The following is a 12,103-nucleotide window of genomic DNA, read 5'->3' as shown; positions in this document are numbered from 1 at the left end:
TTCATGTCAAAACTACAATATGGAATATAACATCACTCCCTGCAACAATATCTACTTTAGAGCATTAGAGAAAGTTTGAGGTGTATTTGAGAGTATTGTGACTCGGGAAAGACTAACAAGACAGAGCTGCTAATCATTCTCCAACGAGGTGATGTCAGTGTCAGCTTTGTCCTGTACTAGAAATTACATTGTTTGTTAGAAGCAATTGTAAGGAAAACAATTTTGATAACACGCTCAGGTTAATCAATTCTCCCCTAAAAGTTTCAGGAAAAGAAAATGCACTTTGCTAGTGGGAAGTGCCATGCCCTCAGGATTAGTATGTACAGCTCCATCTCTTGGCTCTTGCAATCCAAGATCACTACACTTGCGTCTCCACGGCAAAAAAAGGAAGACTTATAAATCATACATGTTCATGGACTTAGACACTTCCTCTTGTCAGGAATGGCAAGTTTTGTAAGCTAATTGAAAGGCACATGAAGTTAATGAAGTAACTATCAGTTTTCATTAGCACTCTTGCAAGCTGTAATGCTCTTTTACCTGAAGCTGAGTGACATCAAAAGATATGAAATACTTTCTTGCCTTTGATGTTTTTACCCGCCTAGAACACTTTTCCTCTAATCCATGCAATCCTTATGCCCATTTCATAAAGCAACTGAAGGATACTGATGGGAGCCAATCCCTGGCAATGATGTACCTAAAGAGTCATGAACTTAATTACTGCTAAGAAGAATATTTGAATACAATAAATAACAGTATTGTCTGCAAGGATTTGGCTTGGCTAATTCTCAGATGGTCTGTCATGTGGGCAACACATTTTCAACATACTTGCATTCAAAATGGCATGCAAGAGCTTATTAACCCATCATCTTACTTCCTGTATGGTCTTATGAAGCTGAAGTCCTGCTTCACCCATTCAGTACAAAATATGAATGAATTTATCATTCCTGGATAAATGAAGGATTTTTTCAATTAAGCCTAAAAAATGTTTGAGATTATTCTTTATCCAAAACTCTATGTTAGCTTGCTCTCCATGAATGTGTATTGCATAAAAATATAGCATATCTTTTACTTATGCAAAATTTCTGAAAATTCTGAAAAAATATTACCTATGGCTTTAAGTTGTTCCCAAATTAGGTATAAAGTACCATTACTTCAGGTTCAGATGGGTTAATCATCTAACAACACACTTCTATGCAGACAAGCTGCAATGCTTTCTTTCTTGAGTATTGCTTGCATTCAAGACAGTTTAAAATATTAATCTAATGATAAATGAAAGCCTTTTGGTGTCCAATTATTAATAATGTCCTTTATTTTCTAATGGATAATTTACACCAATTATTTTGAAACTCAGAATGCTTGACCTTGCTTTCACTAAAATCAGTAGCAAATCTCTCACAGAGGTCAATGAAGTATGACTAGCCTTGCTATGCAATGAGCTGTTATTAATGCCTATTTTGCTACCAAAATTATGTCCTGACAATAAGCATATAGAGTCATATTTAAAAAATCAAAAAAGAAAATGAAAAAAAAGGAAAAAACCTCAAAATGTCAAAAGACCCCAGTAAAATATAAAAACAAAATCAGAAATTTTAGCTTTCCCATAAGCATTCTTCCTGGAATATTAATATTAATACTTATATGGCATATTTAATAAGGTAGAACACACAGGTTACCAAACAAGTAACAGGATTAATTATTTTCTGCGGATGATCTATATTACGTAAACCCTTTAATGAACTCCACGAGTTGTGGAAACTGCACCACAAGGGAAAGGAAGACTTAATAACTTGGCATAAGTTATTAAGGTATTTTCCCCATGAAGAGAATTAATTCACAGACTCACAGGGAACATATGTATTCTATTGATACCATTTACATTTGTATTTAAGTATCTTAGTTCTTATCTGCAGCTGCTTGAGGAGGAGAATAATAAACAGTCAATTTAATTGCAACTTGCAATTTAAGTGTGGGTCTACTTAGAACTTTGTTTCTTAATATGTGCTGCTGGAAAATACATAACAATATATAACAACAATATTCACACATAAAATATTAACTCAGAGCACAGGGAGCTGATACAAGTTGGATACAACCTTTGCATGGGTGGACATATTGCTCTTGAGAATCCTCAAGTTCTTTGTTATACTTATTTCTTAAAAGTGCTATGGGACAATCTCACTGAGTTACAAATACATTGTTTTACAAATGGTCCTTGGGGAATGTAGACATCTCAACCAGAATGTTGAACGTTCTTCTAAAAATTTCATAGTGTCAAGTATGTCTGTGGTGCAATATTTGGATGGGTCAGCCTCACCTGACTAGTGCCTTTCTTTTGCTAAAATCTTGCACATTCAGTGCAGATTTGAAGCAGACCATTGTACTTGTGGAGAAGAAAATCTGACTTCACCTTTCTTGTAAGGTCCTGCTAGATACTGGAAGGCTGCATTGAAGTTTGCATGGAGACATCTCATACATGCTCAACAACTCCATTCTTTCAGTCTTTCCTTCCATCCCTCTAAGTATCTTCATGGCCCTCCTCTGGACCCAATCTAAAAGGCATATGTTTTTTTCTGTGCTGAAAATAGCTTCTTCTACCAGAGTCCTATTTCTTTCACTATGACTCTTGATTAAATAAAAAAACAAAACAAAACACCAACTTTAAATACTTGAATTCTGAAGCCAAACATTAGATATAAAACTGTGGTGTTCTCTATGTGCTGTTGTCAGGTAGTTACATTAGTGACTAACAGAAAAGCAACTTTATGATGTATTGCACTAATTCAACTCCCTGATGATGGGTTGGAGCAACACATAATCAAAAAAGAGTAATTTTGAAGATCTTCCTCAGGAGACAGAAGAGGCTGGAAATAAAGGATTCAAGGTAGTCAACAAACAGAAATTATAAAACTTAGTGGAATTTTTGAAGAGAAGTTTGTCTGACCATTGGATGGAAGAAAGAGACTATAAACAAATGAATTGCTAAATTGATCATTAGCCATTAACATACTTCAATGAGATGGTCTGTGAAGATCTAGGCTTCAACAATTTTCATCCTTGTTTCTTTAGAAATTTCAACAAAGGTCCTTAAAAGAAGTGGTTCCAAGACTAACTGAGTGGATTTGCACTGAAATATCTTGCTTTTCCCACTTTAACACATTCCTCTTTTATGTCACCAGAGAAGATCAATGATTACTTTGCCCTTTCTTTTCACTTGTTTTCCTGCCAATATTTTTGTAGGCACTGCAGCTGTTGGTTTAGAGTCCTTGCTTTGTCAATGGCTGGCCCCACAATAACTGGACTAATAACTTTTCCATACTTAGTCTCCTTTTTTTTTATAAAATCACAGAATCACAGAATGGGTAAGGTTAGAAGGTGGAGTGGGTCATCTGGCCCAACTTCCCTACTCAGTTAGGGTCATCTTAGAGGATTGCACAGAATTGTGTCTAGACGGTTCTTTCCCATTGTGGGGGATGAAAATATTTCTGTTATTTGTCAGGTTGTAGCTTCTAGAGTTGCATATATTGACTTGAAAAAATAGTAAATGTTTAATAATTATAATAAGGTATCTGTGCTCATCAAGGTCTAGAGGCACTTTTAAAATGAGGAGCTGTAAAGAGTACTCTGTTTAGCATTGTATGCAATAGGAATTGAAGAGAGAACAGATTTTTACTGTTAAAAGAACATAAGCAGATGATGAATGATGCTGAAATAATATTAGCAGAATCTTAGCATGCTGTTTAGTTGACTAAGGGTTATTCAATAAGTGGAAGTGTGAACCTGGAAGTCATTGTCAAAACAATCTCTTATTCAATCCACTGCACCACTCAATCACTGTTCTGTCTTAGACAGAAAATATACAAAAACAGGGAACCCAATTCCATGTTGGCCTACCCTCCCTACTGTACCTTGAGCTCTCTTACCACACTGTCTTGGTTTGACAAGACAGGAGTCTGTGAAGGAGGGCAAAAGCCTCCTGTGCAATGGAGAAGGTAAACCTCCTCTCTCCGAATTACCAGGATTTTTAAATTAAAAGGCTCTCAGGCAAAGATATGGGAATGGGAGTAACAATTCTTTACTAGGAGAAACTAAATAACAATTTAAAAAGGCAAATGCAATTGGTACAAACAGAACTAGTGATAAAGTCCACAACCTGACACCCTGAGGAGTCAGGGTGTTGGTAGCAGTCCGGTTGAAATGATAGCTGCTCCTCTTGCAGTGGCTGATGAATTGCAGCTGAAGTGGTGATCTTTAGAAGGGTATAGTTTTCTCTGAAGATCTGGTGGCAGTTGGGCCGGTCTTCCTCTGGGAATCCAGTGAAGGGGCCGTTTCTCTGGGAATCCCGCCAAAGAGAGCTGCTTCTCTGGGAATCCCGCAAAGAGAGAGAGCTGCTCTGTCCCCCCAAAAGGTACCACTTTATACAATAAAAGAGTGCTTGGCTTCCCCCTCTGGGTGGAGCACCTCACAATGGGATGGTGTTACGTTACCAGGCCTGCAGTGAGTCAGTCAATGGCCCATTAACAAACCATTACCTCTTCGGAGCAAACCATTGTTCTTGAGAGATAACAAACCTGCCCAACCTCCAACAGATGGCAAATAGAATACAAGCTTATCTTACAAACCAGGACACACACCTAAAGGAGTGGATCTTGAAACATGGTAATGCTTATTTCTTTGCAAGTCAGTGCCTTGTAGGTAGGTGGTAAGAACTATTTTAGATGAGTTTCTGGTGCCTACCAAACAAGTATAAAAACCATTATGTAAAAAACTTCGGAGAACATCTGATATGGTGGCTCACATGAGTACTTCCCATACTCCTTTCATGTCCTAGTCACAACAGGTTATTGCTAAGTTAATAGATCCAGAACTACTTAAAAGAAGTTACATTAGTTTACCAGAAAAAGTTTATGGAAAAGTCAGTCTGTTTCCAAGTTTTCACACAATTTCTCCAAGCACACAGCAAATAGTATATTTTCCACTCGAATTCTTTGTGTGAAAAGAAAAAGATCGTTTTCCGTATCCTTGCTTCTCATACTTTGCCTTCTCTTGCAGCAGCACACCCAGGCTGTCTCCTGGACACCAGCAAATGCATAGCTGAAAGGTGTCTGGCAGATAGTTTGGCTATGCCCAGGATTAAACAAAACATAGACTTTTGAAGAAAGAAGATTTCTAAACTAGGACCTAGATAGAATGTAGAAGCCTGAAGCAAACCTGAATAAAGCTTCCATATGAGCTTGGTTCTGGACATATATAACCCCCCTAGCAATGAACCTGGGAATAGTAACCAGATAATCCCAAACTTTCTGCTTTCAACCAAGTGCCCTAGTTTCCAGGCTACAACAGCCATACCCTTCAGGCAGCCTCTCCTTGCATATCACCATCAGGTCAATATTGCTTTCACACTGGCATATATTCAATAGGAGAAAAGAGGAATTCACTAATGACTTAGCCATGGTGATGAGTGTGTATTTCTGGGGAGATATATTTGAGCTTCGGCAGGTGGAGAGAAACTACAGACTGTAAATACCTGAGCTTTCACTACAAATGTACAATATTAAAGGTAACTACTGCTGTTTTAGAGAAAGAAAGCACAGTTTTCAGTCATCTGAAAATTAATGCTAAGTATTCTTCAGTCCTGGGTGAAAAATTCATGTTGTCTGCACTCTTTCCTTCCCCATAGGAAAGGGACAGTCCATGCTTAACAGCTATAACAGATCCCTTCATACCTTGTTGGTGTCTTGAAATGACTGAGAGCCCTCCCTAGACCCCACAAGGTGCCTGTGAGGTTGTTGTTCCATTGTGTCTTCATGCTTCACCTCTCAAAGCAGTCCTACTTTGAACAGGGGGTCTGTAGTGAAGAAATGAGATTTAGTTGTAGGACCAGTGTAGCTGTAACACCTTACTTCCAGCTCAGTTCAGCTTGTAGCCACTTTTGGGCACAAAATCATTGCAACCTTCAGGATCACAGAGACAATTTCCACCTGTCCTCACTCCTCTTGAGGATCACAGTATCTCACCACAAGAAGAGAGGAGGGAACACCTGCAGTTTAGGACTTGGAACAAAGGCAGACAGAAAAGGGCTGTCCCCAAAGATGTTAAATTGTAGAGAACAGCAGTGCAGACTGCCAGTTTTGGACCCTATTTGGAAGAGGAAGGGAAACCAGCCAGGCTGACATGTCTAATTTGCAGACCTAATCTGGCTCCATCACTTTCTGAGACTTCTCTGCATGTAACTCATGACTCTTGGAGATACTCCAGGAATATTGTTGATAGTTACTGTGCTGAATGAACTGCAATTTATTGACTTTATTTATTCCTTGTTGATGTTTTTTTCAGCTAGAAACATTGAGAGACTGCATGAGGCTTGGTCCACTTCCTCAGAGAAGGAAGGTAGAGGTGGTTGAATTGCTGGAGGCAGAAAATTGACTGTGTTGGAAGTGTAACTGGATTAGTTTTTGAAAAAGTTAGGTCATGTGTGTCAGTGCTTGTGAAACTTCCTATTCACACTACAGAAGTCTCTGAGAAGTATGGAAATGCCATTAACAAGCTGTCAGCCCTTTGAACATTTTAAGGAAGGGATAACAAGATTTTAGTGCTTCTATTTCTTTGGCAAAGTATAGGCAAGATGCAAACTATTATAAATATCTCTGGTATGAAAGAACCCAACATACCTTATAGGTTTCTAGGTCAGTGGTGATATTTAACTCCTTAAGAGTTAAACACATATTTAGCACATATTTAACTTCTAAAGATCAAAATAAACATCCTTAAATTAAGGATAAACTAAATTGCTAACAGTGACAAAATGAGCATATGATTTAGCTAGTTTTTGAATTCCTAAATAATACCCAATAACTGTGCTTCAAGGTACATGCTCCTCACCAATAACATTATCTATAAAAAGTGACATGGTGTAAATTGTATCCCTCTCACAATGTTGGCTGCTTAATTGCCAGTATCCATTGTGACAAGTGCTGCCCTGTCAGCATGCTAAGTAGTTGAAAATTGCCGTGTGGTGGAAGATCAATAAAACTTTAACAAGAAACAAATATGATAGAGCACTAAAACCAAGAAAATAACTAAATTAAGCAATCGTGATTATCTCCTGAAGATGCACAGGCATTGATTGGTGTTTCATGGTTTACACCAATTGGTTTTCAAATGTTCATATTTTGAAAATATTAATTCTTCTGGCAGGACCAGATTGGAGAGGTAGGTGAAGCTGTTGAATTTTTACTTGAAAGCCATCTATTGTCTATTTTTAATTAAAATAGCTAATGGTCTGTATTGATTCCTTAAATGTGCTATCCTAGAGAAATAATTAGTATTTATCTTTAGTTATTTATGTTTAAGTATTTTAGGGCTTCACTAAATGCTTTCACAGAGAATATTTGGTAAGTCAAGACCAGCAGAAGTATAATAAATTACTTAGCTTCTCTGAATAGTTTAAATGTACACTCAAATGCACAGTATTTTTCTGAGCCTATCAGTATTTTTACTTGCAAAACAGTGAAGGCAATGCCATTGAGCCAACACATTTCTTCTCAAAAGTCAGACTTGCATGAGAAAATGTAAACTCAAAATTAGCTCTTAAGGTAAATTTATGCCACTATGTCTCTTAGGTTTTGAACTTTATTACAGATTCATCATATTATGAATTTAAATGAACATTAAACATCAATTATATATATACATACACACAGACACACACACACATATATATATATAATAGTTGTTTTTTTTTATTAATTTGCCAAAGATTTACACTATCTTATAACTTAGAAATATCATAACTTTGTGTGATGCATGCAGATAGAAGCCAGAGAATACATTTCTTGATGAGTTAAGGCTGAGGATTTAAAAGGCATTCTGCCCCTCTGGAATTAAAAAGAGGTACTGAAACAATATGGGTATGGATTGCATGAAGGTATGATTGCAAACCAGAGCTCATTTCTGTCACTTTTATGTTACATACAAATTTCTTGTCTTATTTAATTCCATTATACTTAAAAGTCATGTAAATTGCATATAGCAAATATATTTAGGGAAAATGTAAAAGCAAGCCCTTCAAAAAATTGCTATAAATATTGCTTTCAAAAAGCTTTATTATTTATTGGTTTAACCACCCTGTGGAGGTCTTTCTGTTTAGTTTTGTTTTGCTTTAAGAACACTCAAACCAGTTAACATATTATATGATCATTTTCACAGAGATAAAATTTGGTTTGCCAAAGACAACACAAGATATCAGACCAAATTCAATATATCATTATTAAAAACAGTCCATTGAAAAAGGTCAGATATATAGCTCATATTTTTTCTCCATAGCAGTCATTAAATGGTATCTATTTCTTCCTAATCCAATAGGAAAGACCAGCTTCTGCATTTAAATTCCAGTTCTTACAGTTATTAGTATGTACAAAATCCATGTTTCTCTTATGTCAAAACAAGGCATTCATCTTTCCAACAGCAAAAACAAATGAAAGACAACATATTTACAAAAACTACTGAAAGGATTTATTCTGGATGACTTTTTAAATTGTCTTCCCAAATACACACTGGAAAACAAAATTAGGAAACTTAGCATAAATAGACTTGATAAACAATTGGTCTATGACTACTCCTATCTACCTCAGATTAAACCAATTAAATCAGAGCAGAGATAAATTTTCCACATCTACCTCTGTCCAGGGCAGATATCACAGATCCTAATCCTGCATTTATCTGGGTCTAAAACATCTCTAAGACTGTCTATTATTTTCCAGTCCAAAAAAGAACTTCAGAGACCCAAGTGACTGTAAATAACTGATTCTTAAGGGCAAAAAATGAAGTATTATGGTGATCATTTAGAGCAGTTGTAGAAGTGTGGCAGTTCCTCTTCATCAGTCAGGGAACTGATGGTATTACACAGATATTCATATTAAGTTGTTGATGGTATTCATCAGTCAGGGAACTTCCATATTACACAGAGAGTAACAGGGCAGAATTATGTAGTACAAAGAAAGAAAAAGTCTGCTTTAATATGTCTTCAGTGCAGTCTAGCACATAACTTTGTGAACTTCAAGACCTTTACTTGAGCGCTATAGCTATAGTGAAGAAACAAGGAGGAAATACAGCGTAGAGGGAGGGAAAAAGAAAGAATAGGGGCCTGGAGATATGCCTCCATCCTTGAGGGTGTAGTTGTAAAATCAACATAAAGCAGCAGCAGTTGGCTTGACAGACTGTTAGGTTGTACTCCTCATTTGTACTCAGATTTTTGTAATATGTTGTAGTGGTTTGACCTTGGCTGGGTGCCAGATGCCCACTAAGCCCCTCTTTCCCCTTCCTGTTGGTACAGGCAAGAGAATAAAATGGAAAACCTGTTCAACCAGTAGGTTGAAATAAGCCAGTTTACCAAGGCAAAAGGAAAAAACAAGTGAAAGTTTGCACACATATAAACAAAGGGATAAAAAAATTAACTCTACTTCCCAAGATCTCTATTCAAAAGGAAGTTAGAAACTGCAAGGTTGTAGGACATTTTTCACTACTTTAAGCATTATAATACTCATTGTGGCTCTCTCTACTGCAAATCTATACCCTGAACATCTATGTGTACTCAATATTACACCAAGGCTTAGGAAAAGGTTTCTGTTTCAAATCTGTATCGTGTGGCTAATTTTTAAGCAAGTGGGAAAGACAGAATACAAATAATGATCTACAAAATCAGATGAAGTGAGCTGCATCTCATTTCACACCTAGTTTTGTTGGAAGAAATATTTAATTACTACTTCAAGGACCTCCAAGGAACTGATAGAATTGAAATGTGTTTTGCTTAATGTTCATTAAATCTAATCAACATGAGCTCATGATTTTCTAACTGCAAGAGGTTAAAATTAAAAATTAAAATTCCAATTAAAATTAAAAATTAAAAATCTCATTAAAATAGAAACCTTGTAATTAATTTAGTTTTTTAAAAAGTGAAGTATCATAATTTTGATTAGGCTAATGACCCGTTGTCATATTTTGAACTAAAACATTGACCAAAAGTTAATTTCATGACCTCTGTAACTTAGCATGCATTTACTGATTTTTTTTCATCCCACTATTTCTAAACCATTATGAGAATACAATATTTTGGCATTAGTCTTACTTTGTCACTTTGAAATTTTTAGTCAAGCAGTTTGATATAGCATTTTAGAAAAAGAATAGAAGTATATATTTCTCATATTTAACTGATCAGAACTGATAAACATGACTATTTCTTATCCAATAAAAATCATTTAATGTCATTGACATTACACTTTTCTGAGTACAAATTTTCTGGATAAACATCAGGCGGTCTTCTTGATGCTTTCTTTCTATTCTACCAGGTTTTATCTGGCCATTTTTTTGTCTTAGTTGCAGCTGTCTGAAAAGGGGTTCTTCTTCAGTGTGGAATACTGATACACACTGTATGGAGAGTTCTTAAAAAGTTAGATGGTAGCAGCAGTTTTCAGTAAAGGTTTAAAAGGATTTGAATGGTGGCTCAATAAGAAAGAATGCCTTGAGCCTTCTCCTGCAGAGTAATTAATTATTTGGTAAGTATTTAATGAAACATCTTTTACTCAGTTTCACTGTAGGTTGAACTAGAAAGGTTTGAAACATGAATTCAATTTTCTGGACTGTATCTACATGAAAGAATTATCACATTAAAATACATTCTTTTCCTGCAGATTTGAAGAAGCTTTCCTAGGTGAAAAAATGTGATAATTTATTCTTACATCTCAACTGTTGTATTTCTTATCCTTAACCAAAACTTTTCTCTGTGTTATCTCCCTTCCAAAAACATTAGTTTCTCTAAGGATTGCACTTTTCCCTGGTTGCTTATCTGGCATTAAGTAATATCCAGTAAGCCACACCAATCAGGTTAAAATGTGAGCAAGCATCCTATGACTGGATTTAAAAGCTACAGCTCTTATGGAACAAACCTGGGGCTCACAAGAAAGGAAGAAATTTGGGAAAAGCTCTAGGCTTTTCTTCCAGCACACTGTTCAGCAGAGACCAGACACAGTTTGAGAAAGTTGGAAAGAAGCATTGCAAGAGGTGCTCCTGTCCTTCCAGGATCTTTCTTTCACTGCTTTTGTCTGAAAAGTACCATAAAGTTCATTATGGTTGTCTGAGAAGTTTTCTCTTCTATACAGGCCTTCAGCCAAAAAGCCTCTGTAAAGTACTCCACTAATTAGGGATTCAGGAACTGGATCAAGATCTATTGAACTTTCCCAAGCAAAGCATCCTGTATGTACACTAAATCCATAAACCTCACTGAGATATTGTTTGGCAACACTTCAAAAGTTAATTTGAGATTTTCAAATATGTACAACATATTTTTCATGGTGATTGTCATCTTTATACCTACCTAGAGTTTTAACAGCTTGTATGAAAAACTAGTTTCAAAATATGTACCATTGATAACAATATACTGCTACACAAATAGGTAGAAAAAGGAGCTATGTGAACTTGTCTAGGTAGCAAATGAAAACAAAAGATCGTAATAATTCATATTTATTAATGCATTTAAAAATCAGAGGTCTACACCTGATGAAATCTCATTCTACTCTGGTCCACGAGATTTTTATTTGCACTTGAAAATTGTTTTCCCATCAGCTTTCAATGGTTACCATGGTTATTAAGATGATATTCAGTGAAGGTCTTACAAACCCGAGAAACACATATAAACACTTGTTCCCCACAAGCTCATAGATATCAAACACATAGATATCTAAGTCACTGTGATAGTAAGACAACAGGCAAAGGTGCAGCTGTCACAAATGACTTCCACATTAATTCCAAGCCTTTTTCAGTGGCGATAGGAAAGGCAATGAAATCTATAACTAAAATTGTTCCTCTAAACAAGTCTAAGATTTTTGCAGCTTTTCACAACTTCATGATAGATGTTATTGCTGACTTAGATGTTGTTACTTCATTTCAGAGTATGACATTTTAACGTAATGTGGTTTCCAGCATTACCCCTCACAAGTCTTTTGCAAGTATTTATTTTTAGACACAAGGTAAAGGCTGTTCCTTCTGAAGAAAAAAAGCCATGGAAGCCAGTGGGCAAATGGACAAGACACATCAGCAGTACAAAAGAGGT

Source organism: Lonchura striata, chromosome 3 (genome assembly GCF_050655825.1).
Source record: "Lonchura striata isolate lonStrDom1 chromosome 3, ASM5065582v1, whole genome shotgun sequence".
NCBI lineage: Eukaryota > Metazoa > Chordata > Aves > Passeriformes > Estrildidae > Lonchura > Lonchura striata.
This window is presented reverse-complemented; position numbering follows the sequence as displayed.